Below are 22860 nucleotides of genomic sequence, written 5' to 3'. Positions count from 1 at the left end.
CATTACCTCCCCCTTCCCCTCTCTCAGCTCCCAGTTTTCCCATCTCCCCTGTTAGTGCTGAGCACATCAACATCCTTTCAATTACCTGGTGTTACGAGTGGCTCTGACACTAGCACTCTCTTCGTGGAATGAAATAAGGCACTTAAAAATCACTGGGCAGTTAAAGAAAGGAAATTTACTTAGCCCCAAAACAGCAAAATACAGAAGCACTGAACTAAGGTAGATGGCCATCTGTCACCCCAACACTGCTGAGTGGTGACTCTCTCATCTTTGGGCGTCCAGCACATCTGAAGGGCACCAACCTCATGGGAGCACTTTGTCTCTGGACGATCATAAATCAACACAGACCAAAAGACCAGAATCAGGAAGCTGCCTCTAAAGAGTCACAGCTAGAGGGAAAATCGAGCCTAACCACATGAGTGTGGAGGGAGGCAGACGGGGAAAGGAGAACCCTGGTAGATATCGGAGTCATCCTGCACTCATCACTTGCCCTCACCTCACATAACCCAGTCAGTTGGCAAATATTTTCATTTCTACCTTCACAGTATTTCTTAAATCTGTCTATTCTGTCCACCATAGTTCAAACCTTTATCACCTCTCACACGGACTAGAACAATAGGCTCCTAATTGGTCTCCAAGCCTTAAGTCTCTCCCTGCTCCAATCCATGTTGCAGCAATTGCTCAAGTGATCCTCCTAAAGCAGAGGTCTGGCCATGTTACTCTCCAACTCAACAGATTTGAATGACTCCCTACTGACTCCAACATCAAATGTTATTCCACCTTTATATTATCCTTTTACATTTCTTATTTTATGTAAGTTGCATAATGTACATATTTATTAAAATATGTACCTTTATATCAACTATAAATAAATCAATATGCATTGGAGATTCATATCTAAACATGTTTTTTATTGCCAGAGTGCACAATCAAAAAAGTCTGGGGACTGTTGTTTTAAATGGTGGGTTAAAGAAATCAACAGTGAATTATCTGACCAGCTCTACTTTACTTCAGGAAAAAAAAAAAGAATCTCAGTTAATCTTGTTATAGCTAAAAGTAAAACTGATTTCTCCTGCCCTCTATCTACAACTTTACTTTAACCTCATGTGCAGATCAGGGACAGATGCCCAAAAAATACCAACCCGATACGTCAATGTTTTGAATTTATGATTTTTCTCCTGCACCGACAAGAAAAACAAAGCAAACTGATAAATTTCTACCAATTGCTCCAGACACGTCAACATGAATCCTAGATTGTTTCTGATTTTAGCACAGTTAAATTCTCCTATGGCAAAAGATGTATTAGTTCCACTCTTCTTCCCTATAAGGCTGCTAGGTCTCTTTATTATATTCCTGCTAACCCTGGGTTATTTTTTTTTTATTAAAAAAGAAAAATTAGTCAGACCAGGAAATGATGCACTTGGTTTCCATGACAATGCTTCAAAAAAAAAAAAGTTCAATCTGCTGCACTATGAAGCATTTGAAAATCATTCCCTAGCAACCCCATAGGTGCACAGAGACACAGACCTATCATTGGCTTTTCACTCCACCACAGTCAGGAAAACTACATGCATTACAGAAACATGCATCGCTTGAATTCTTACATATACCAAACACCCTGATTTAGGATTTTATCATATTAACACACCATGCAAAACAAGACACGGGTATATCTGCAGTGGAGCTAGATGTTCTTCGATGCAGATCTCTAAAGGCCTCAAAACAAAATGCATCTTTGTCCTCCCAGGACGATGAATATTAACTTAGCAAGCAGCATTCCAAACTCTTCCAGTTTGATGAATTCATTTGAAGTTGAGGGATGCTCTCTGCATTTTGAATAATTCATTGATATTTTCTAAAATGACCTGAAAAGAAGAATTTAAGAAGTATCCTTCACCAATGGACAGGGCATAAGGGTTTTCCATGTTGAGCCATATATTATGCAGTGACTACAGTGTAATTATATGGTCTGACACTATGATTATAGGAAATAGCAAGAAATGGAGCTTCCTCGAACGCTGTCCTAATGGTAATGTGCATATGTATGTAAGTTTCAAAGGAAAAGGTCAGAAAATCAAGTACAAAGGAATTAGAGTGAAGAGTAGTTGCAATTTGTAGACAGTGGTCAGTTATTCTTTAGTTCCCCAAAATGTTTTAAAACTTTTAAAAAATTAAAAAAAAAATTTAAACTTAAAAATGGAAGAGGAAAGGTTTTTCAGAATATGATAAAAGAGCTGATTCTAAAATTATATACGTCATCCAAGCAAGCGGAAATGAATGAATGACTGGTGTTATAAGAGCTACAATAAATTCCTAATCCTCTCCAGCAAAACTTGCTTCTACAACTTCATGAATTGTGTAGCTCGGGCTACACAACCTGCCACTTGCTTTTCATAAGCATCCTCGTTGGCCTTTAGCTTACGTTTTGTTCTCAAATCATATAATGAGTATTTACAGATTTGCAAAGCATTTTTCATATGAATCTCATTTGTTCTTCACAATAAGCCTCTGAGTAGATGCTATTATATTCTCCATTTTATAGATGAGGAAACTGAAGGTGAGAGAAGCTCTATGACTTGGCCAGGGTTATATAAACAGTGTCTGAGGCAAAATTTGAACTCAACTCTTCCTGATTCCAAATCCAAAACTCTAGCCACTAGGCCATCTAACGGTCATAAAGTCACCACAATGCTGTCACTCACTTGTGCCCACTTGCTCTTAGCCATTAAAAATATATTTGGAGGGACTTAATTTATTGTGTGAGAGCTGGCAAGGTAAAGGGAAGAACGCTCCAACTGTAATCAAAAGACCTGCCCAAGTCCCACCATTTCATAGCTATATGACAATGTGCAGGTAAATAATTTTACCTTTCTAAGCCTCAGTTTCCTCATCTCTAAAATGGGGGCAAAAATACCCATACTACTTACCTCAAAGAAATTTTGTTTTATATACTGCAAATTCAATTCAACCAGTTTTTATTAAATTCTTAATGTGAGCAGTGAGCATTGTGCTAATTGTAGGAAGAATTACAATGTTTAGACAAGACATAGTCTCTACTTTTATGAAGTTCCTCGCAGTCAGAAACCATTTTATCCAAATCTCCTTTGTTTTTCTTCCACCTCTACAACAGGAATATCACATACTCCTCTTCTTCTCTCCTGTCTTTTACCACTGACAGCTAAGAGCTATCACATACTCACTTTACATATACTTTCTTTTTAGACTTCCTCCATTCTCTCCTTTAAGCCTTGCATAGTTGTCTCTGAAAAGTCTCTCTGATTTCTCTCTCTCTTTCCCACATCCCCAGCCCCTTCTTTCCCTTTCCTCCCTCTCCCTTTTACTCACACACATAGATATAGATAGATAGATGGACAGACAGACAGACAGACAGACAGATAGATAGATAGATAGATCACCAGATAGATAGACAGATAGATAGATAGATAGATAGATAGATAGATAGATAGATAGATAGATAGATCGATCACCAGATAGATGGATGGATGGATGGATGGATGGATGGACAGATGGATAGATGGACAGATGGATAGATGGACAGATGGACGGATAGATAGATAGATAGATAGATAGATAGATAGATAGATAGATAGATAGATAGATAGATGGATGGATGGATGGATGGATGGATGGATGGATGGATGGATGGATGGATGGATGGATGGATGGATGGATGGATGGATGGATGGATGGATGGATGGATGGATGGATGGATGGATGGATGGATGGATGGATGGATGGATGGATGGATGGATGGATGGATGGATGGATGGATGGATGGATGGATGGATGGATGGATGGATAGATGGATGGATAGATGGATGGATAGATGGATGGATAGATGGATGAATGGATGGATAGATGGATAGATGGATGGATAGATGGATGGATAGATGGATGGATGGATGGATGGATAGATGGATGGATGGATGGATGGATGGATGGACGGATGGATGGATAGATGGACAGATGGACAGATGGATGGATAGATAGATGGATGGATGGATGGATGGATGGATGGATGAATGGATGGATAGATGGATAGATGGATGGATGGATGGATGGATGGATGGATGGATGAATGGATGGATAGATGGATAGATGGATGGATGGATGGATGGATGGATGGATGGATGGATGGATGGATTGATGGATGGATGGATGGATGGATGGATGGATGGATGGATGGATGGATGAATGGATAGATAGATGGATAGATGGATAGATAGATGGATAGATGGATAGATAGATAGATAGATAGATAGATAGATAGATAGATACCCACATACATACAGAGATATATGTGTGGATATAAATATATATGTATATTCTATAAAACACATCAGCTTAATTGGCTGGTTTTATAAATTATTGAGCTAAAGGAAATTCATTAAGTTTTTATGAGAAATTAAATCATTCAGGTAAAGGAGAATATTGTACTGAATCAAGATTGGATCAAATTATATACTTGGTTCAAATTATATTACTACTAAGATGATCATCAGAGACCAAGCTAGAATTTTTTAAAATATGAAGGATCCATACCCATAAAATCAACCAAAATATTAAAAAAGAAAGTGTTACTATATCTGACATGGAAAAATTGTTGGTTGTGTCCCTTGAAGATCACCATCAGAGTAAGATTTCTTTTACCCTGATGATCCAAAAAAAAGTCCTTAGTTAAATGAAGATTTGATGGTAGGTAAAAAACACAAAAAGATATGTGGCATGATGTAGGTGGTGTGACAGGTTGAAGCCAGGGCAATCTTACATGACATTAAGTAGAGTAGGGAAGTTGCTAGTGCTAACAAAAGAACAATCTCTAGTTTTCTTGAGATTTGCTGTAACACTGAGGAGAGGCCTGTGATGTTTCCTCAAAGGTTTAAGATTGATAAAACCAAGATCTGCTAAAAAGTGCCTAGAAGATGCCCCATCTCCATGGAAAAGAAAACTAAGCCTGAGCTATGAATGACCACTTAACTTGATTTGGAGAAAAAGCTCCTTATCTACCTTTTTGTGAATCTCAGATGGTGAATAAAATTAGAAGAAATGGGATTGGGTTTTCCATCATTTTGGCCTTGAATTATATTCTCCCCCAAAATTTGCTTCTGTTAGATGATGCATCAGAAGGAAATTTAGGTCCCAAGATGACCTTCATTCTTACATCAATTACATCAAGAAAAGAATTAATTTCATAATCTTTCCTAATATAAGCTATTTGTTGAAGACAATTGACCAAAGGATTTTTTTAAACCCTTACCTTCCATCTTGGAATCAATACTGTGTATTGGTTCCAAGGCAGAAGAGTGGTAAGGGCTAGGCAATGGGGGTGAAGTGACTTGTCCAGGGTCACACAGCTGGGAAGTGTCTGAGGCCAGACTTAAACCCTAGTACCTCCCGTCTCTAGGCCTGACTCTCAATCCACTAAGCCACCCAGCTGCTCCCCAAAGAATTTTTTTTAAAAAGGTTACTTAACCAAACTATATCACTTATGTGATTAAATAGGGTTATAGAAGGAGAGGAAATGTCTGTCTTCAGAAATTTCTGACAGAAATGTATATGTTGTTAAAAGACTAGCAATGAAATAATGAAGACCACCTAGTTGGAACTTGGGGAAGAAGAAAATTTAAAACCTTTATTCTTAGTTTGTTCATTTTAAGAAGTCTGAGGGGTTCTAAAGAATGACAATAAAAATGAACATGACCAAGGAAGTAACTTAATTCTAATCTAGAGGTCTATCACATAGGAGCTCTTAGACTCAAGTTTAGAAACTCTAACAATGTTCTTGTGCAATTGGTCAAAGAAAAGGTTGCAGAAGATGTTAGATCCCAAATTTCTCTCATGTGCTAAAAAGTAATTTTCCTACATTCAAAATAAAACTCAGTGATTCAGATCTTCCTATAACTTTTTTGCTCCAAAAGAACCAACATCACAAAACGTTTGTACCTTGGAGTGTTTAGAGTTCCCCTTTGGAATATCCACAAAGATTTTCCTTTAATTTCTCATGCTAGAGCTGGAGTAAAGAAAATCTGAGTTCAAATCCAATCTAAGACATTTACCAGCTGGGTGACTCAGGGCAAGTCACTTAATCTTTGTTTGCCTCAGCTTTTCCATCTGCAGAGATGGAGATAATCATAGTACCTATTTCACAAGGTTGTTGTAACAATAAAATAAGGCAATATTTGTAAAGCCCTCTGCAAACCTTAAAGTATTATATGAATTCTAGCTAATATTTTCTCAATAAACTTTCTACTCCTTATGTACCAACATTCAAGATAAATAATAAAATTATTGTTCTTCTTTTTGTATTATATTTTTCTTTTCCATATTACATGTAAATCCAATTTTTAATAATCATTTTCTGACATTTTGCAATTCATATTCTCTGCCATCTGTCCTCCTTCCTTTTTCTCACCCTTTCCCTAGATGACAGGTTATATGATACACGTTACATATGTGTTATCATGCAATGCATAAATCTATGTTTATCGTGTTGTGGAAGATAAAATTGATTCTTTTTTAACTTTTTTGACATTTTATGTAATTAATAATATCACAATTAATATTTGATGTTTTAATCACAAGTGGTCTTTTTTTCAGCTCCACGATGGGTTTAGCCTGGGAACCTGATCCCCACAAAGAACACAAAACCATATTCTAAATTCAAACTACCAACTTACAAATAGCAGCAGCCATGAGAAGGTAGCTGGTGAGCTAGCTTCAGAGCCCAAAAGACCTGTTTGAGTTCTGCCTCTGATACCTATTGGCTGTGATCCTGGACAAGGAATTTATCATCTCTGTGCTCTAAATAGCTCTCTAGACTTAAGTTGCCAAAAGGGTGCAGACCTGTACTAGAAGAGGGGTTTCTTCATCTTGCAGTTCTCCACACCCATGAAATCATAGATCCAGTCTCTGTCCCCATCCCCTGACAAATGAACCTTCACATTTACAGGAGTCTTTGATCTCGCTGGTACAAGAGTTTCAACCACCTCTGAAGGCCCCAATGGAGTCCTCCTTTGCCATCTTGTCCTTCCCCCCTGCCTTATTGCCTCAAACTCTGCTCTGAACCATTTCCCATTTGAGGAATAAGATACTAACTTGAACAAAGTAGTAGCAAAATCATCCTTAATTTTTTTTCTCTTACTATACTTTTTTTTTGCGTGTTCTTATAGATTTTGTTACCCTTTAATGAAATTATAATGCATTTTATTTTAGTTGTTTTCTTTCCTCTGGAAGGCTCCACCTCTTTCTTTTTATTCTCCTTATTTTATACCAATCTTCTAGGGAAAGGATAGAAAAGGAAGCACATTCATTAAGCACCTACTATATGCCAAGCACATAAACTAGATCACTGCCTTGACAAAAAAGGGCAGTCCACTGGAGAAGGAAATGGCAAGCCATGCTAGTATCTTTGCCAAGAAAACTCCAAATGGGGTCCAAAAGAGTCAGACGTGACTGAATGACTGTGCCAGGCACGTTATAAATATAACAACCTTGAGAGGTAGATTCTATGACTATCCCTGTTGCACAGTTGAAGAAACGGAGGCAAACAGAGGTTAAATGACTTGCCCACAGTAACAAAGCTAGTAAATGTCTAAGACCAAATTTGAAATAAGGTCATCCTGATGCTAGACCGAGTGCTCTATCGACTAGCTGCCCAAATGAATTCATATACCACAATCTGTCTAGCTCTTCCCCCATCCTTGAACAAGTACACTATTTCCCACTTGCTACTATTATGAAAAATGTTGCTAGGAGTATTTCTGTAAAGACAGGCCATTAGCTATCCATGGCATGCTTACACTATACTACAGACTTAGACTTGGGATCATTAGATTAAATTGTATGAACAGTTTTGTAGGTCTAAGTGGCTAATATTAACTAAAGCAGGTCCATGGATCCAGAATGCTGCCAGTCAGCTTGCTCAAAGCCCTACCAACCTTGAATTTTATCCTTGTCTTTCTCTTTGTCAATGTAGTTGGTGTGGCTGGTCCATAGTAGAAATTTTTTAATTTGTGTTTCTTTAATAGTCTCAGAGAATTAGTCAATTTCTAAATTATGCAAATACAATTACAAAATATCCTTAGGCGAAAAAAAAGGGTAGTGACAAACAGCTACCCTGCTTCTGTGTGGACTGAGGCTGGTGGGCCGTCCAGGTTTAGGAGTTCTGCACTGCAGGAGAGGCTGTCCACATTAAATCTAGCAGAGTCTGCCTGACGGGGCGGACCAACAAAGGTTAGAAAAACAGAGAAAGTACGTTTCCCTACTCTTAAATACTGGGACCAGGCCCATGAGTGGCTATTGCACTTCCAGCCTGGATAGGATATGGAGAACCAGTCTCAAAAAGAAGAGAGCACAAGAGAGGGAAAATACTTATTGTTTGTGAGTGGATTGAGAAATATGGTAAAAATACTCCCTATAAACTTTTTGGGTGCCAAAGGATTATTTTATAGAACAAGAAAAAAATCATTTATTTATCTAGAAGAACAAAAAATCAAGAATCTCCAGGGATATAATGAAAAAAAATGGAGGGGAAGAAAGTGTACATACCTTTACTAGATCTATAAATGCTACAAAATAGTAATCATCAAAATTTTAGTGCACTTTAAAAATAGATAAATCAATAAGTATAAGCGGCCAATATAAATCCTCTGTTTAATATATATATGTACATAAATATATTTAAACCCTCACTTTCTGTCTTAGAGTACCAATTCAAAGGCAGAAGAGCTGTAAGGGATAGGCAACTGGGGTTAAGTGACTTGCCCAGGGTCACACAGCTAGGAAATGTCTGAGGCCTGATTTAAACCCAGTTCCTCCCAACTGGAGGCCTGGCTCTCAGTCCACTGTGCCTCTCTGCTTCTGAACAGAACAATACAATGACCAACCATGATTCCAGAGGTCCAATAATGAACCAGTGAAACCTGCTGTCCATCTCTTGACAGAGAAGTGATGGGCTGAAGATACAGAATGAGACATCTATTTTTAACATGACCACAGTGGAGATTTGTCTTGCTTGATTGTGTGTGTGTGTGTGTGTGTTTTCTTTTTTTCCTACTTGGGGTTCAGGAGTTGGAGAGAGGTAGATGGGGCAGGGAAGTGAATGACAGGATTAAAAAAAAAAGATGAGAAAAGACTAAAAGGCCAGAAGGAACCGCAGAAAAAGACAATTTTGAAAGTGTCAAGTTAAATGTATTGCATGCTTTAAAAAAGAAAAGCAAATTCTACATAATTGAGATTGTTTCACATACAAAACTCTCCTTTTGTTCTGCAGTGTATATGGAAATGATTTTGGAAGTGTTTATTAGGCTGTGAATTTTTAGAATATAAAGATAATATGTGTTTCTTCTTTGTAAAACTGTCTATATTTGTTGACCACTTACCTACTAGATACTGGATGTTCTACCATTCTTTAAGGTTCTTTACTTCAGAGGTGATGACGTGTTTTTATTTTATTTTAAGTAATGGATTAATTAGGAGACCTTCATGATTTTAGCTGTCTAAAACTTCCAAAGGTACACATAACTCTTAGGGCGTGTGACTCACACAAATAGTCAGACTCCTATGGAATGTATGACTACATCTTTCACTATGAGAAAATAAGTTGTTATCTTTAAAGTGTAACATTTTTCTAATAATACACTATAATTGATAAGACTCACCACCCAACACACAAAGAGAATAACAGAGTTCAAAGTGGTTTTACATGAACACATTTTTAATATCCCAAGAGAAAGACACAATTTTAAGGACAGACTAACACCACCAAACCCAGTGATCTCCAGATAACCACATTGAGTTTAATAGCCAAATGAATTTATTTGTAATTGTAGTACATATTTGCAAATTTAAAATCTTGGCATTTCTTAAATATCTGAATCAGAAATATGATATTACCAAATCATCTGGACTTCCCAAGTCCATGACTGACCATTTTGCTTCTCTAAGGATCTTGTGAGGTCCCATGTTAAGGAAATGTTGTTATTCTACCACCACCATAGACAAATCACTTTATTTTTAAAGGTAAAATTCTAGAATATTTTAAAATGTCTCTAAGGAGAAAGAAGCGTGCATTGACAGCCTAGAGTAAAACATCAAAATTATATTGCAGCGATGGTCTTGTATAGTAGGAGGAGTTTCAGATGAGGAATCAGGAAAAACAGTTTTAAATCTTGTATCTGCCATGGCACATGGAAAGAAGAGCAGTTAGGTGGCTTGGAGTGATCAGACCTGGAGTCAGGAAAACTTGAGTTCAAATCTGGCTTCTGGTGCTACCTGTGTTGCCCATCTCCTCCTCCTTTACACATATCAATATATCATATAGCCCTGCTTGCCTCAGTTTCCTTGACTGTAAAATGAGCTGGACAAGGAAATGGCCAACCACTCTAGTATCTTTGCCAAGAAAACCCCAAATGGAGTCATGACGAGTTGCACATGACCAAAATCAATCAGATAACAACAGTAAGAAGAAAGCTAGATTCCAATGTCAGAAAATCTGGATCTGAATTCTGTTTAGACATCTGCTCTCTAAGAGATGTTGGGAAACCCTTAGCCTTTCTAGGTTTCAAGTTTCCTCATCGGCATCATTAACGTCCTTTATCGCTCCCAAGCATATTAACAAACCGACTAGATGATGTCCAAGATTGCATCTACCTCCAACACTTACCCTCCAGTGGAAGAGAAAGGGGAAACGTCATCAGATACCATTTATAAAATAATAAATTCAAAATGTAATAATGCTTTAAAAATAACCCTACCTATATTCATGAAAAATAAAGTGAAAGAAATGCTAGCAAAGTTGAATGCTAGGGCACATGAAAACACATACATTTTAGAGTACAAAGCCCCAATAAATATTTCTGGGGGCAGCTGGGTAGCTCAGTGGATTGAGAACCAGGCCTAGAGACGGGAGGTCCTAGGTTCAAATCTGACCTCAGACACTTCCTAGCTGGGTGACCCTGGGCAAGTCACTTGACCCCCATTGCCTAACTCTTACCACTCTTCTGCCTTGGAGCCAATATGTAGTATTGACTCCAAGATGGAAGGTAAGGGTTTATTTAAAAAAAATAATAATAATGTTTTCACATGACTGGAGAAGAAAGTTTTAAATTGCAGGGAAGTTAAAATTAAGGGGAACAACAAACAGGAAATAGGCCAGAGTTGCCAAATTTTGCATAGACAAGTTTTGCTTGTTTGTTTGTTTTTAACCTTTTCCTCCAAAGATCTCTGGTCATGGGGGTGAGGGAAAGGAGTAATTCTAGTATTAGAGTTCCTAAGAAAAATGGAATAGAAAGTGTGAGTCCCTTCAAAAGGGAAGCCCAATTCTTTCTAATAGGAATTTCCAGAAACAACAGAGAGAGGTGCTGAATGAAGAGGGAACACCCAGATGACGAGCAGGAGATTCAGATGGACTGAGCCAAACGTCTAAATTATCTGACAGTTATAAGCAATAGATGGCCGTGGGCCATCCCCATCCCCAAAGTTCACATACAAAACCTGAGTACAGGTTCCAATGAGTGTCCATTTTCAGAGCATCCTTACCTGTGAATAGTGCAGATTGCAGGGAGAGAGATATTGACATGATGGGGGAGGGGTGGACATGAGTAAATGAGATCCGTGGGAGCCATCAGGAGTCAAGTATCAGAGGTTCAGGAAAGATAACAAATGGGCCAGGAAGCAGACAAGCTGTAAGTTACCAAGGAAAACGCAGATTTCACAGGTCAAGGCAAGGCAGGGGGTCATAAGGCAGGCAAATGATCAGAACATACCCAAACCAGACAGAACCAAGAGATCTCAAACTTGAGACCGCTTCTTATGTGCTTCTCTCTGGGCTGGAGCCAAGTCAAGGTCAAGGTTGCAGGGAAGACAAATGCAGAGTTGCAGAAATGAAAGAGGATAAAAGCAAGAAATGAATGGCAAGTGCTCGAGAATCCAGTGTCCAGGCTGGACTGTAGGGAATAGCTGTGTGGTCTAGTTTCCAAACGGGTGAGTAAAATGTTCAAGGAAAGAAGACGGGGATAAGGCTGTTGGAGTGTTTTCCCCAAACCTGGGGTAAAATGAAGGAGCCAGGAGGCATAGCTAGGCAGGCTGGACCCTCTGCCTAGGAGCTGGACTGCGATTTGTGGGCTCCTAGTCACCCTTCCCTTGGGAGTAGCATCAGAGAGCTATGGTATCTATGCCCTTGTCTAGCCAGTGCTGCCCTACACACAGGAGCTCCACAGTTATACTACAAAGGGAAAGGCCATGAAAGGATGCTCCACATCAAAAAGCAAATTCTCCATCTAAAGGGCCAGTCAGTGCCAGAGGTCAATGGCCTCTAGCCATGGCACTGAAGCATTCAAGTGAATTAAAATGAAATTACATTAGGGAGATGGTAAATGGATTAAAATAGTTGTACTAGATAGTGTAGAACCAGAATTAAACAGAGTCTAGGAAGATTTCTGACATTGAGGGAAACCAGATGCTAGAGTGGGTGGTTAATCCTCAGATCCTAGTTATATCCCTATGCTGTGAAACTATGAAGAACCCTTTTATCTCTCGCAAGCAAAATCTTGCTAACACTCTCTCTAAAAGTGATTTTTCAAGGCAACTACTCTAAGGTAAAATCCTTTCCTGAATTGGTCAACAGATTCAAGATTTTAAAATTCTCAAAAAAAAAAAAAGCCTGGCCTTACCATTCCCTTGGCCCAAGACATTTAATTTAATCTCCTCCTGTATAAAAAATGGCAAGTGACACCAACTGTCACCACTAAAGTCCTTCTCCACGGCCCTCACCTTCATGTGAATGCTATATTTGAGTTCTGAAAGGGTATGGTAATAGAGTCCAAGCTCAGGTAGGTCATTCCAATCTGGAAGCATTTGGTAAGTGCCATCCCAAGATGATTCTAGGTCTAGAGGGGCTCAAAACCAAAAGTGTTATATTGGGGAGCCTGAAAACTTAAGGGACCATCTGGATAGAGAGAAAGAATGCTCATATGAAATGATATCACAAACATTGATCCTACTGTAAACCTTAAAATTTCTTAGACTTATGAATGTTTAACACTCAAAACTATTTTAAATCTAACACTACAACATAAATAGTATAAAAATTAAACAACTTTAAGGACTTTTACAAAACCGATGAAGAATGAACCAAGCAGAAACCAGAACAAGTTATACAATCACAACACCGTAAAAAGCAAATTTTAAAAGTTGTATGAACTTTGATCAGTACAATCAATGCCCATTCATAATTCCAAAGAACTGATGGTGAAACATGCTATCTGTTATAGAGAAGAAATTGATTTAGGACACAGAATGAAACATATATTTGTACAGTCACTAAGGGAATTTGTTTTGCTTGATTCTCTGTATTTTTACAAGAATTTTTTCCAGTGGAAGAGAGTGATTGGGATGTAAACAAAATAGATTATTCATTTAAAAAAAAACAGATGGGAGGCGCTATAGATATGAAATGATGCTGATACTTTCAGTTGAAGTTGCTCCATTATTAGTTTTGTTTAATTCTTTTACTTTATTACAAGAGACCTCACACAGTGGGAGTAATCTATAAATGGTTGTAATGGAAAAGCAAAACACATCAATAAAACTTTTTTAATACTGAATAGGAAACAGATATTGATTGACCTATCTCATAGTGCTGTTTTTAAAAGGAACTATAAATTATAATATATTTAGCAGTTTTTCAAACTAATCTATAATGTTTACCTAATTTAATCACTAAGCAACACGTCAATGCCAGTGTCTTTGAACAAACAGATAGTTTCAAATTAAATCAGATAGAGGAATATATCCTGTTGTTGTAATCATTTCAGGCATGTCTGACTCTTCGTTGACCCCATTTGAGATTTTGGTGGCAGAGATACCGGAGCAATTTGCCATTTCTTTCTCATTTTACAAATGAGGAAACTGAGGCAAACAAGGTTAAGTGCCTTGCCTAAGAAGTGTCTGAAGCTGGATTTGGATTCGGGTCTTCCTGATTCCAGAGTGGGCACTCTATCCACTGTGCCACTTAAATATACCCTGCACTGACAGATTTTCACCCCATGTTATTCTTGTCCATACTTTTCTTAAATCCTTCCTAGATTGAGAAGATGCCCATCAATTGGGGAATAGCTGAACACATTGTGGCATATGTTGGCAATGCACTACTATTGTGTCCTAAGAAATGAGCAGGATGGTTTTAGAAAGTCCTGCATGAACTGATGTAGAGTGAAATAACCATGAGAACCACGAGAACACTGTACACAGTAACAGTAACGTTGGATGATGATGAACTGTGAAAGACTTAACTACTCTCAGCAATACAATGATCCAGGACAAATCTGAAGTACTTAAGACAAAGAATGCTCTCCACCTCCAAAGAAAGAACTGTGGGAATTAGAATGCAGATGAAAGCATGCAATTTTTCTCTTTATTTATGGCTTTGTTTTATGGGTTTGGTTTTATATGAGGATTCTCTTACAACAAGGAACAATATGGAAGTATGTTTTGCATGATAATATATGTATAACCCAGATCAAATTCCTTACCATCTTCAGGCTGGGGTGGAGGGAGGAAAGGGAGGGAGGAAGGGAGACTTTGGGGTCTTTTAACTTCAGAAAACATATGTGGAAAATTGTTATTACATGTAATCAAGAAAATAAAATATCTTTTAAAAAAATCCTTCCTAGATGACCCATTCAATATGTTGACGATCTTCCTTGGATTCTTTAATATTCCAATACCATTGCAGTACTTTCTATTTCCATCTGTTATCCCTCACTTTCACTGTATAAATGTCCCACCTTACTTTCTGGTCATAGACGCTGTCTTTTATGCCATTTCCTGAATGCAAATTGTGTATAATATGCTACAATCTACTTCCATTCACTGTGCATCTTTCCACTGCCCTTTGACTCACCCTCAATTGAAATTCTTCTGAACTGATGGGATTCCATGACTCATAGCCATAAAAGCATCATAGAGAGAATATTCTTTTTAAAAAGATAGACTTTGGCACAAACAAGCAGCCTGGGATCACTGAAAGTATTACAGTTTTCTAAATGTGATCGCAAATGATAAAGGGCTGACAAATTCATTTTCTAAAAATGGAAGAAAACTTGATAATCAAAAAAGTAAAAGTCTTCTCCCCATCAACACTATAGCTCAGTTGAAACTATTCTCCTGAAGGTCCCTAATGACATAATAAGGAAAAAAAAATTCCTTTTCTCCATAGGACTTCCCTGGGGCATTTAACTCTATTAAACAGTATCCATGAAATTTTCCTAGTTTGGTTTCCATTCCATTCTATTTTCCTATGTCTTCTCAATTTTGCAATCAGTGCTTTTTAACTTCCTTGTCTGGGTCCTCTTCCTCTTTCCTCTTCCCTACCTCTAGATATTCCTCTCCCACAGGTTTACTACTATCACCTTCTAGCTAAAGGCTCTTTCCCATGGGAAATTCTGAGCAAGGAAGCCATACAACTTTCGAATTTCCATCATGCTTTGATCCAAAGTCATTTAATAAATAGCCACCTATTTGCTGGTAGGCCATTTCATATGTGGGATGAAAGGCTATGCACATTAGGCATTTTTAATGAATGCGCAACAAATGATTTTTTTTAATGGACAAAACCAATAAAATGAAATTCGATAAGGAGCACTCCAATTTTTTCAATACTTAATACTTTGCGCATACTTCAATGGATTGATTTAATTTCACTTTGAAATAACATTTAATTTTAAATGTGAAGTCTGAAACATTAAGAAACATACATTGTTCATTTATTATATAGTGAGGAAAACTGGCTTAAAAGTAGTTGTTCTTAAAAAATAATTTAGGGGAAGGTTTTGGTATTAATTGACTTCAAGATTAATATCAGCCAGCAATAGATGTTGACATGGCTACCAAAGGAACTAGCATGTTCTCATACTTTGTACAAGTATAGTGCTCAGAACAAAAGAGAAGAGAATCCTATTGTACATTGAACTCCACATTTAAAGTAGGATACTGACAACTTGTTCCATTAAAGTACAAGTGGAATGCCTCATGGTGGGGTGGAGATGATCCTGGGTTCTCAAAGGCTATTCCATCAGAACATGTGATCTAACAAGTCCTACCAAGCTGAGAATCACATTGAAGATGGAGCCTACATTTGGCAGGTGAGGACAAGCAAATCTAAATCTGAAAAGGCGCATCATGAGAAGGCTGCCTACCAGGTAACGATGCTTTTTATAGTCAAGAGGATGTGTTGTGATTTACATCCGTGGAGATTCACCACACCACTGAAATCATGAATCTCCAAAGTAAGCATTGACAAGATCGAGTTTCCAGAGAAAAGGAACCAAGATGGTGAAAGATATAGAAACCAATTACTAGGAACAACTGAAGAAAGGAAGTATGTTTATCCTGAAAAAGAGAAGACACGGATGACATGGCAGCTGTCTTCAAATGCTCGAATGGACTCGATTTCAATAGTCAGAACTTAAAGGAACATATATTTACACAGATGAAAATAAGACGTCTCTAACAGCTGAAAAATGGAATGAATTACCTAGTAAAGTAGTGAGCTCCCTACCCCTACAAGTGTTTAAAGTGAAGCTAAATGATCTCCATCTCAGGGATGTTGTGGTAACTCATGAATAAAGCAGGAGACTGGCTAGATTGCATCTGGGTTTTGAAGCATTTGAGCACCAATAACCTATAGAAAGTTCGTGAGATAAAAAGCATCTAGTGCCTGCAATTCAGTTCTGCAAAGGTGTGCTTCATTTGCTACTTTCCTGGGTCATGGAAACTCTTGGAAGAACAGTGATGAGAGGGAGGGTAGGGAAGAAAAGGGAGAAAGCGTGGTATAGTTAGAAAAGCATTGAATGGGAAATCAGGAGCCCTGGATTCCTGCTCTGCTCCTTTTACTGCTTAGATTCCTTGGCTCTCGGTTATCTCGTCTCTCAAACGGTGATAGGAATTGGCTGCATTAAGAGAGGCAGAGTGTCCATGTACAGCAAGGTAACAGTGTCATCATAGTGTGCCCCGGTCCTATCTAGAGTACTATGCTCAGCTCTGCCTGCCACAGTGAAGGAGGGCTCTGATAAGCTGGAGAACATGCACAGGAAGCCAATCAAGATAGCAATGGGTCTCTCACAATCATTCTGCAAGAAAACCTATGAAAGGAATTGAAGATGCTTGGTCTAGGAAAGAGAAGATTTAATAAGAGAAGATATAATAGTGATCTTCGAGTATTTGAAGGCTATTATGGAGAAGAGTTAGCTAGGTTCTGCTTGGAATTAAAGGCAGAACAAGGAATAAAATGGGTAAAAATTCACTCAGAAAAACCTTCCTAAAAATTAGAGCTCACTCAAAGTGGGGCGGGCTGCTAAAGAAAATATGTCAACTAATCATGAGTAATAACAATAATAAGCATGTATGTGCTATGTGTCAGGCACTGTTTTATAAGCATATTGATCCTCACAATAACCCTAGAACACAGGTGCTATATTCATGCTCATTTTACAGATTAGGAAACTGAAGCCCAAGAGAAGTGACTTGACCAGGTTCACACAGGGAGTAAGTGCTTGTGTCTAGGTTTGAACTCAGATCTTCCTGCCTCTGGGCCCAGCCAACACTCTATCCACTATCCCAACGAGTGCCAATTTGCTGCTCCAAAGGTTGGGAGTCCCTAGGTAAGTCGTAGAAGGTGTTCTCCCATAGGTCCGGGCAGATAAGATGGCCTCAGATTCTGTGATCTTATGCTCTCGAATCCTACTAAGCAGAGACCAGCGTAGAGGAGGCAATCAGGAGCTCCCACCCGCGATGAGGTGAGTGGGGTGGGAGCAGGAAAGAGAGAGCCCTTCCACAGAGGAGGAATGGAATTTCGGGGCACAGCAAGCACAACAGATGGGGAAGCACTCCTCGAACACAATAAGGCAAATAACATCAGGCGCTTCCAAGATCTGTTTTCTGTGGCAGCAGAAAGAGCAACAGTCAAAGGAAAGCATGTTTGAAAGTAGCAGGAAACAGAGGACCCTGACAAGTGGAACAGCCCTGTGCAGGACAGTGAGGGAAACAGTATAGCTGTGCTGTGGGGCTGATGCAATCCCCCTGAAGAGCAAGAAGCCGGGGTCAGCGTACACCTGTCAAGGTCCTGTGACCTCCGACACAGCCTGCCTCCCTCCTCACCATCTCATCTCCCAACAAAAGTAAGGGATGACTCAGAAGGTGTTGCAGCTGTCACAATCTTGTGGTTCAAATTCATCACGGCCAAACTCTTCAGTGTTCTCTGTGCCCAAGAATTCAGACAACATGGCAACGTGACCCTGGGCACGCATCACCCCCAGGGACAAACAGCCCAAGCATCTATGGAACAGCCTCCAGAAATACAAGATCCAAACAGCTGACTTAAAGTTCACCAGGAAGGGGTCTCACCTGGCTCTGTCTTGGTCTCTCTGTCTCGTTCTCCCTCTCCCTCCTTTCCTTCCCACCCCCACCCCCCATTTTTCTCCTTCTCTCCTTCCCAATGTCCCTATTTCCTTCTCCTTTCTCCCTCCCTCCTCTAAGGACCAAATCTGAGTCAGGACTGGAGACAGGAGGTCCTGGGTTCAAATTTGGCCTCAAAAACTTCCTAACCGTGTAACCCTTAGGCAAGTCACTTAACCCCAATTGCCTAGTCCTGACCACTGTTTTGCCTTGGATCTGAGACTATTAAGGGTTAAAAAATAATAACTAACTATAATTGAAGTATCCCAGTAATCATGAGACAGCAGAGAACTCCAGCCCAGAGGTCTGATATCTAATTAGCAGGCAATCCTAGAGGCTAAATGAACAATTTCTGCCTTCCTTACATCGCCTCTCAATTTGTATATGTGGTCTACTAGTTTATAAACTCCAGGATTGTCATTCATCTTTATATCCCCCCAAGTGCCTAGCAGGATGCAAATATTAGGTATTTAATAAATACTTTCTGAATGAATTAATAAATTATCCATACATTGTTTATTTTCAAAATGCATTATACCTTTTCTTTTGTAGGTGACTTAAAATGCTAATGCTGACTTTTTCTTATAGGTGTTCTCTGAGGGCACATACTAATGTGGGAGACAGGTGGCCCTCAGACAGTTTGTGTGGCAGAGGGAAAGCATCAGCTGAGTTGAAATCCAAATATCATGGTTAATCCTCCTTTAGATAGAGAGTGAGATCTTTACTATAGGATTTCATCAGCACAATTAAAGCAAGAAAGTCACACTCAAAAGGAATTATAGCTTCTTTAGGGGGTGAGCTACACCCTTCCTCTGGGAATATTTGAAGAGAAATGACTAAATTGGATTCCTGGCACATTCCAGGAGGGGGCATTCTGTGGGCTTCTCCTGTCTCAGTGATATTTGTTTTTAAAGGAAAATCAAATTGTTGGGAAAATGTAGCAGCTAGTATGGCAATACTGAAGTGAAAAAAGCATTTCATCCCAGAGGTGGAAACCCCAATGATATCACTCTACTCCACATGAATTGTTAATGTGTAGAATCTATTTTTTAGCAAATGAGGTATTCAGAAGTGGTTTGCTTTGCCTCACTTTTTGACATCAGAATGTCTCATGCGTCTAAAAGCTCTAATGAGATGATCCTGTATGCAAAGGAGAAAGGGAGTGAGCACACATTTTTGAACACTAGGGAATAACAAAGACCAAGTGGATAAGAAGGATAGGGTTTATAATTAATGTAAAAAGACAGAAAAACAATGCCAACCTATCAATGCAATAATTGTATCCGTATCATAAAGATTTCACCTATGCACCTGCCTTTCTTAACAGTTTTTAAATTGGAAAGAAACTTAGTGTTATGGAAAATAGACTGATTTTGGAATCGAATGACCTACATTGAAATCCCAGCTCTACTATTTATTACCTGGGTGACCTTGGATCAGATTTGGGCCTCAGTTTCCCCACTGGTAAAATGAATGGGTTGGGTTAAATAAACCTCTAGGGTCTCTTCCAGCTCTAAATCTATGCCATGATACCTTAAAATGATATATTTCTAAAAAATCTAAGCCAAGTCTGTATACCTTACCCCAAATAATGTATAATGTTCATTATAATGCTTAACATATGGGGGAGGGGGGCGGATAGATGGCTCAGATGATAGAATGTCAGGCCTGAAGTCTGAAGGACTTGGGTTCAAATCTGGCATCAGATATTTACTTATGACCCTGCGCAAGTCACTTAATCTCATTTTCCAAGCCTTTACGCTTCTGTCTTAAAATGGTCACTAAGATAAAAAGTAAGGTTTGGTTTGGTTTTTAAAGAAAAATGTGTATGGAAATATATTAATTAAAAGTTTCAAGAGCACTAATGTACTTATATAGTTTGACTAAATTAAGTTGTAACTTCAAATTGCTTTTATCAGCTACTCTTGTATTTTCTTTCGTCAGTCATCTGAATATTGAATATATATATATATATATATATATGTCCTTTTATACAATTGTTTTCGATGCATGGAGGGGGGGGGGGAGGCAGCCAGGTGGCATAGTAGGTAGTGCAAGGCCTAAAATCAGGAAGATCTGAATCCAAAACCCATCTCAGATACTTCCTAGCTGCGAGACCCTGAACATGTCACTTAACTCTAAATGCCTTTGTTTCCTGATCGCTGGGAAAAAAAAAAAAAAGAAAAACCACTCCAGAATCCTGGTCAAGAAAGCCTCAAATAAGGTCTAAAAGAGTCAGATACTACTGAAATGACCGAATTAAAAAAAAAAAAAGCTGGCATATAAATTGCTCTGGTTCTTTTTATTATTTTATGGCTTTGCAGATTTCAGTGCATTCGTGCCTCAATTTACACCCTGATTTGATCAATTTGAGTTGCCTGTATAGAGTTTTATGTGAAACAATAAAGGAAGTACCCATTCTAATGGATCCTATATCCAGTTATGGAATAAGTATCCACTTTCATTGTATTTCTGGGTTTCATGATCTTCCATATACAAACTGATCAACAGCACGCCCAGATCCTTAACAATTAGCTTATTTCCGGTGTGGGGCAATTACAAATAATGCTGCTGTAAATTATCTCCCTGTAGATAGGAATGGACAGATCTTTTTTTTTCTTTTTGACAACGCTCTTAGAGTATCTTCCCAATAAGAGAATTGATTATTTTTAAGCCCTGAACACCAGTAAACTTTTGCATTACCTCTGTAATGTGTAAAGGTATATTTGTGGGACAGCGAGGTGGCACTAGGTTTGGAGGTGGGAGGACGTGGGTTCAAATCTGTCCTCAGCCACTTCCTATTTGTGTGACCCTGGAAAAGTCACTTGTCTAGCCCTCGCCCTTCCATGTTAGAGTTGTTGCTAGGATAGAAAGTGAGGTATAAAAAAATAACATTTGGCCATGACCCTGAAACAAGTAGGTACCAACAAGTTTAAGGATGGCGCTTTCCCCTGGGTGTTCTACTCTATCTTTCAACAGCAAAATCTAGAATGAACCTTTCTAAATTGTCATCGCAAAACCAAATCCATGATAAACTTCATATTGTTCAATGAAAAATTATTTCTACAAAAACCCGCTTGGTTTCTTTCTCAGATTTGCAAGCTTCCACCCCGGAGGCTGCTGCATTTGGCCTCTTCCCCACCCCCTCTGGGGAAGAGCTGATGACTTCAGCCATCGAAGAGAAGCTCTAAGTCCTCACACTAGGCCAATGGTTGGAGCACGTTCCTGACTACTAAATATACAACGGTGCCTTTGCCGGAAGTCTTGAGATACATGGAAACAGGTTCTTGGTTATGTGCCTGAAATGTGCAATTAACATGAAGGCTTCCCTAGAAATGGGGAAAGGCTTTTGGCTTCTCCCTACTGCGATAGGCCAGTCCTTGCTGAGGGAAAACAAAAGCTTACGAGGCCCACCTCGACACAGTCCCATCCGGCCTCGGGTCTCAAATTCTTTGAAAGAATACAATAAAATGCGGGTTTTAAAAAGTAAATTCACTTTCCTCCCATCACAAAAAGAAACGACGTTGGGGCAAGGGGGGGCTGGAGGCTCCCCTGGGGGAGCTCTTGAAACTTTCGATCTTTTCCACTTCGTAGATGATGGGGGGCAGAGGGTGCCCCCCGCAACCCTCAAGGACTCAGCATCTTGGTAGGTGCGTCTCCGCTGTAAAGCGAGGCCGCAGACACACGCCACGGGCGGTACGGACCGCCCCCGGGGAGCAGGCCCGGCGTGTGCAGGTGCCCGGCCTCTCCTGTCCCAAGCAGCACCGAGAAGGGAGCGAAGGTAAGCCATTCAAGTTTTCCCCTGCTCTCGCCCCTCTCCTGCCCCCATTTCTCCCCCAAACACGCACGCACACCTGCATTCATTCACAAATCCCATCTCTCTCCCTTCAATGGAGGCGGCAGCACGGTGTGCTCTTCCCCAGAGATAAGCTCGTCCATCTGGGACGCGGACCACATTGGGCTCCACTAACTACCTCCATCTTATTCATTTACCGAGCACAGGAAAACCACGCTACACGCTTCAACCAATGGGGGCGGCTCGGCCCTCATTCACTCGGAGGGCGCTGAATTCCCTCAATGACACCAGCGTCTGGTCCTGTTCTTCTGAATAGGCAGAGCCCCTGCCTGCCTTCGGCCCTTCTCTCAAGGAAGGCGGAGCCTGCCCGTCTCCTCCGCGCTCCCTCCCGACACACGGGCGCGAGCCCAACAGCAGCCCCCTCCCCTCGGTTCTTCTTGCCCCAACTCCTCGGCCGGCCGCCTTACTCTACTCGCCAGCCCATCCCAACCCCGGGATGAAAAGTGAAGCGCTTTCTGCTCTCCCCTCTTACGTGTGACCTCCGTAACTTCTGCTCTCTGCAAAGCAGCAGGCTGACCCCAACACTCCGC

General features: G+C 39.7%; 1 protein-coding gene across 3 annotated transcripts in view; it reads right to left on the bottom strand.

Moving 5' to 3' along the window:
* PDE8B (phosphodiesterase 8B) overlaps positions 1-22860 on the bottom strand; it is a 365551-nt gene that overhangs the window by 289055 nt on the left and 53636 nt on the right. The gene's annotated exons all lie outside the window — the stretch shown is intronic.

Source organism: Monodelphis domestica, chromosome 3, assembly GCF_027887165.1.
Source record: "Monodelphis domestica isolate mMonDom1 chromosome 3, mMonDom1.pri, whole genome shotgun sequence".
Lineage (NCBI taxonomy): Eukaryota > Metazoa > Chordata > Mammalia > Didelphimorphia > Didelphidae > Monodelphis > Monodelphis domestica.
This window is presented reverse-complemented; position numbering and strand designations above follow the sequence as displayed.